The following is a 6,683-nucleotide window of genomic DNA, read 5'->3' as shown; positions in this document are numbered from 1 at the left end:
TTGTCACAACGATAATGAACACAGAACAATGCTACGGCGTAGCTAATCACTGTATTTTTTTTAATTCGAATAAAGTAAACAGACGAAAGACATTTTCACACATTTAAAATACAAGAATATAAAATGATATATACAAATTGCTAACTGTTCAAACATGTGAAGGCATGCGTCGAGTCACGCCGTCCGTCGTCGCCGTCTCATTACCACCGCGAGTGAGGCTGTCACTCACAGAGCGGTCACTCGACCACCGGGTGAATACATTACGTGCAGGGTTCAGTACATCGATTATACCTAGATGTTTGACTCTCTAGTAAAATTCAAATAAATCCGGCTGACAGAATGAAACACCAAAATGCCTGTATTACAGCCAACCAACCCTCTTGTCATGATAAAGAAAGAAGGTGCCGTAGAAATTTTGCCCATGATATAAGTAGAGCAATCAAAGCCACGAAACTTATTCTTAGAATGCGCACACTCCTTTGACTAAATTATCGCACAACTAGCTAGCTAGTTTCCTAGTCTTTGATTCTTGAGCTTATATCGAGGGAGACGGGGTTGTAGTTTGTTGTTTGTTTGTTGGTTGTAATTCGCATACCTTTTGGTGCCTCTCGATTTTTATTTCTGCAACTAAACAGTTGAATTGACTTCAAAACAATCGACAATCGCACATTTGTGTAAAAGGTGTGCGCCCGCTTTTACTCTTTAAACATCCCGTAGCTTCTGGTGTAAAATTAATAAGAAATTAACGTAATAGAAAACGAAATAAATTTTAGTTGTAATATATTTGAGGAATCCCAAAACTCAGCACCTACATGACTCGACAAATCAAAGCTCTTCAATAAAATGCCTTTTATTTTAATCCATTCTCAGGATATATTATTTTGACAAGCTCGTGTGCGTTGACAGGTGGCCGCCATGATGTGTGTCAAGATGGCCGCACCTTGTTACGTCAAATGTGCCACAGATCAAAACACTCCTGTTAATATTGGTTTAATTAATGCGCACTGGTTCACTCTTCATTTTATAACAGAAGATAAATGATAAAACATCACATCAAAGAAGGACTTTTGAATTTGAAGTAAACTCTAATTTACTAGTAAAAGGTCTGATGTTCGATATCCCATAGACCTACGGCTATCTTCTATTTTCTTTACTTACTATCACGTGTAGGGTAGCCATAACTTTTGATTTGCTGTCGTCGATGTGCGTCTTCAATAGATTTTATAATCTATTCACTTTATGACTTACTAGATAAATAACAAAATTAATGTGTTCCTTTATTAAATTATGAGATGAAATCGCATCGCTTTTCAAGTATCAGCGAACTAGCGCTTTCCTTTTAGTGTAATGTAACTCTATTGAAGGTATTACCGTTCAACGCTTTGACCTTTATGATCGCTGTTGTAATTGTTCCTTTTAAATGTTGCGAGTAAAGAAACAAAACGACTTTTATCCTCTCCAGCGAAATGGCGCGCGATCTGACAGCCGAGCGCTTTGGCGGGCTCGCGCCGATTGTTGCCCACTAATGGTGCATTTGCGAAACAATGGGGAAACACGCGGACTTGAGACACAAAGCGTATTTCCGTTTGATGTGAAACGCTCCTGTTGTTTTGAATTCGCATGTGAGATTGATTTTAAACATGTATGTTATTATACAAATATAAAATATGTTCTCGGTGTAAAATAGGGATTTAGATCCATTGATCTTAGATCGGATCCACTGTTTATACAAAACACCAAATATTTCAAAATTTCTGTTGGCATGTAGGTTACAATTGCAGTCTTATGGCCGAGGTAGCGTTGATTGAAGAATTTTGATTTCGCCTATGAATCATACCGTAATTAATATCGTTAATTAAATTTTGATGACTACATTACCTTTCATTTTCCTACATAACTAAAAATGTTTTGCCTGCTTCAATACATTTAATTTTATTTCTGAAAGACACACACAACGTGTCGACTCACTGAGGAATAACAAAAACGAGCTTCCCTAATGAACACATAGATTACAAAATAAATAGAGTGGAAAAAAAGAGATGAACTGCATATGTCGAGTGTGTGTTCATTCGGCCTCATTACGAAAATTACATAATGTCACCTTTCGCAGGCGTAACGCGTGCGTACATAATGCTGAGCCCGCGATGTATTCATATAGAAAATTTCACAGCGTTCAATGGCTCGCCACTCGAGTTCAAGGGCCAGGGGAGATTACAAAACAATGGATTTTTCCAAAATACATAATAATGCTCCGCGTCAAATGGCGCTGCTGTACGCTGAGAGGTCCGCGAACAGCCGCCTAACGGTTTGTTGTTCTACCAGGATTCAGCAGAACAGCTACTTTACAACGGTTTCTATAATTGTTTGCTCCTAAATTAAAGGTAACATCTACTTCATCTACCTTATAACCTTTCTGTGAATAGCTTGTCTTTAACAAATATGTACTGACAGTAATGTATGCGAAACTGCGTTTTTTTTAAACAAATATTATCAATGATTTTTCTTGATTTAATTATTTAAAGAAGATAACGATTTGTGAATAGTAACTATATATCTAATACGGAACCCTCAACCAATTTGTTTGAATAATTGCGACACATGGGTGGATTTTCGAGATTTTTTTGGGTCCGTGCTCGAGTGGCGCGCTCGGCCGCTGCGCTGTTGCCGCGCGAATTATTAAAAAGTATAAAATAAAAAAAAATATGACGCACTCGAAAGCGCGGCCTGCCGTGAATATAACATGGTGGCTTAGTCGCCGACATGATTATACCGTGTAATTATTGATTCCAATTTGTTCCCTTCGATGGAGATTAAAAATGTTATGTTTATTGCCGCCGGTAACCGCAACAAATGTTTACGTTATATGGTATATCGCCATTAGCAAAATTATCTTGATTTCTCACAATGTAAATGTAATTGTTTTGATGATAGACATTTCTAATAACGTTAATATTTAACACAAGTTGAATGCTCAGAATTGTTACTAATAAGTTTTTGCGTTAGATAGCTAGAGTTAATTCTAAACCGAGGTGTGAAATTTAAGAAAAATAAATGTGTTCCTGTCCGAGTTTTAATATCTCAAAAAAAGAAAGTTAAATGATAGTTGGGAAACCCCCCTGTATCCAATTAAATTAAAAATTCGAAATATTAAATACCGATCCGTTGCTAAAGTTATAGATATTAAATTAAATTACATGGATTACATTAAAATTTATAAAGAACGACTTAATTTCTATACTAAGCTATCTTTTTATGATGGTTTAAAACGAACACCACAGATAATTAGAATCATAACTAATAAAACTTATACCATTTTAATAAGTATGCAATTTTTCATCATCAATGAAAAAATAATAAAACTACATATCAAAGTTATTAAAAACCGGTAGCGGTAAACAATAACGCGTCCAATGAATTAACTCTCCCTCAACATAGAATCTAACCAACCACACGACAAAAGAATTAGGCAAAATAATACAAAAAAAGTTACACAATAGCTTTTTAAGCGAGCTGTGGGTGAAATTGTTACTAAAGTGTAGCAACATCTGTCCAGAGGGAATGACAGATTAACCTTATACGACACAAAAAGAACTCCTTGCTTTAGCAATTTACACTTTATTCCTACGGGTTATGGTACTTATTTTAATGTTTAAAATTGTGTGTAATGTCGTTTTAAAACGAGGCTCGTGCGAGTTAACGCCATTACTGTCAAATTGTGAGCCAATCAGCGCGGCGCAACGCCGACCAATCAACGGTTATTTGAGTGCGTGTTCCGAATGCGAAATTTGTCCGGAAACTATGGAACTATTCAATTTGTAAAGTTTTTTACGCACGGGAAAGTTAGCGAACATTTTATTTGCAAAATAAATATTTTATATTTACTTAGATCAATACAATAAATTTATACACGACCTCACTCCATAAAAGTTGAATGCATTGGTACATCATTACGTCATAGCATATTTTAATTAGTAAAAAATGCGTACAGATTCATTGGAATGTAATCTATAACAAGAAATCGGACTAGGTTATTGTTCAATTACTAAAATACATAATGCCCTTGAAAAAGAACCTTACGTTTGATCAAATATTGAATAATTTAATTTACGATGGGGACTTCTACCCTCTAGTCATATAACTTAACTGGCCGTCATTATCTGCAGACGGGCGCGCGGACTGTCGGGCAGCCGGGCAGCCGGCCATCGCAATAGAAAGCGAAAACTTTTTAATTAGGCCCATTAATAGCACAAGTTGGCCAACAATACTTCTAAAAAGGCTTGACCTCGATCAAAAACATTAGCATTGCAAAATGATAGTAATAAAAATATTATATTCATTTAAACTCTTGAGAACTAACGAATAATGGTTTTCTATAGGTGTTTTAATAGTAAGTGGTTAACAAGTTTACTGAGGCAAAGAAAATCATAATTGTTCATCTGGTGCGGCGGTGGGCCAAAATGCGCCCCCAGTGGTAATTCCGCCAGTGTGTGACAGGTCTTTCTAGACCCACCAGCACTAGGATAGATTAAATTGACTATAACTTTGTGGGAATATAATATACGAGCTGTTGCCCGCAACTTCGTCCGCGTGGTATTAGAAATCATACTAACTATATAAATTACAAAAAGCTTCGTAGCCCTCGGGAACTGGACATTTCTCAGGGATGAAGCTTATCCCATGTGTACTCCAGACTTTGTTTTATATCTGTGCCAAATTTCAATAAGATGTTTAACCGTTGCAGAATAATCGAGTAAACATTAAAAACTAACTTAATGAATCCCACGGGAACCGTAACTATTCCCAGGATAAAAAGTCTATGTGTTCTTCCAGACTACGCTCTAAACCTGTGCCAAATTTCATGGAGATCCGTTCTGCCGTTTAGGCTACAAACGCTAACAAACATCCATCTATCCATCCATCTAAATTTTCGCATTTATAATATTATATATAGTAAAAAGTAAGATAATCGTTTCGACTAGCGAGAAGAACATAGTTTTCTACGTCCGTACCAGCTTAAGTACCGTGTAAGGCAGATATCGGGCTGTGTTACAAAAATAAACAATAATAGACAAAGAACGTGTTTCCAACAAAGAAAGTGACAAAGCACTTACATTAGAAATTCATTGTGAAAAGGCGAACTGTTGTCGATGTTAAACATTATCAAGGCGGTGGCGCTGGCAGCGCGCCAGCGGTCGCCATCGCGTCGGCAGATGGGTTTGAGATCTGACCTCTACGCTGAAAGTTACGTCAAGTTGTCACTATGAACTACGATTTTTATTTAAAACGCATATTTTTATTGTGAAGTCATATTTCTCAATCAATACGAATTCTAGCTCTTGTGCCCTTGGAGAGATATCTATGTCGGCGAAGCAAGGGGTTGGAATGGTATGTGAAAATAATTCACGGACTTATTTTGCCGCTATCTAACCGGCGCCCTAGAACGTCACTTAACCGTGTCCTATCTTACGCCGATACTGTTCTTAATTACCCGCTAAATATATAGATTCGTTGTATCTGTTTTTATCATCATAATTTTTTTTGTCTGCCCACTGTTGGACATAGGTCTCCCCAATGTCTTCCACGGAATGTGGTCCTCTGCCTTTCGCAACCATTTCCCACTGTTCTCACAATCCGGCTTATTTATAACGAGCTGTTGCCCGCGATTTCGTCCGCGTGGTATTAGAAAACATACAAACTATCTAAATTACAAAAAGCTACGTATCCCTCGGGAACCGGGGATTTCTCGGGGATGAAGCTTATCCCATGTGTACTCCAGACTTTGTTTTATATCTGTGCCAAATTGCAATAAGATATGTTGAACCGTTGCAGAATGATCGAATAAACATTAAAAAACTAAATTAATGAATCCCACGGGAACCGTAACTATTCCAGGGATAAAAAGTAGCCTATGTGTTCTTCCAGACTATGCTCTAAACCTGTGCCAAATTTCATGGAGATCCGTTCAGCTGTTTAGGCTACAAACGCTAACAAACATCCATCCATCCATCCATCTATCCATCCATCCATCTAAACTTTCGCATTTAGATTATTACTAAGATAAGATTAACTAGCTGATGCTCGCAATTTCACAAGCGTGAAAAAATACATATAACCTATATTACTCACTGATAGCGTAGCTTTTTAGTGGTGAAATAATTTTTGAAAATCGGCCCATTAGATTTTGAGTTTTTTCAATACACACAAAAACACTAACCATTCCTCTTTATAATTTTAAGTATAGATTTACCTTAATAATAAAAGTTGTAAAAAATAGTAAAACTAAAATCCTTATACTATAACAACCGTTGTTTTGTAAAATAATCAACTAAGTTTTTTTTTTCAATAAACTTCAATCTAACTTAACTTGTATACACAAAATGTGCAGGTAACAAGTCTATTTCTCACTCGCAAACTTTTCCCACCGTATCGGAAATTGCTCATTCACACTTAGATGAGCCCAGTGAAACGTCAGCGGACACTTAAGACCACTAAAGAAGTCAAATGCATATGTCAAAGCGAATTTGAATCTCAGTAGAGGCGCCAAGCGGCGCGCCTCCGCGGGGCTCCATTCGGCGTCACGCGAGCGCAGCGTGGCGGCCGCGCCCCTGCCGGCTCATTAGGGCTCCGGCGCGGATCACAAAGACAAACCTTTGACATATTAGGACACGGTGAAATGAACATTC

The sequence above is a fragment of the Papilio polytes genome, unplaced genomic scaffold (genome assembly GCF_000836215.1).
Source record: "Papilio polytes unplaced genomic scaffold, Ppol_1.0 DF824024.1, whole genome shotgun sequence".
NCBI lineage: Eukaryota > Metazoa > Arthropoda > Insecta > Lepidoptera > Papilionidae > Papilio > Papilio polytes.
This window is presented reverse-complemented; position numbering follows the sequence as displayed.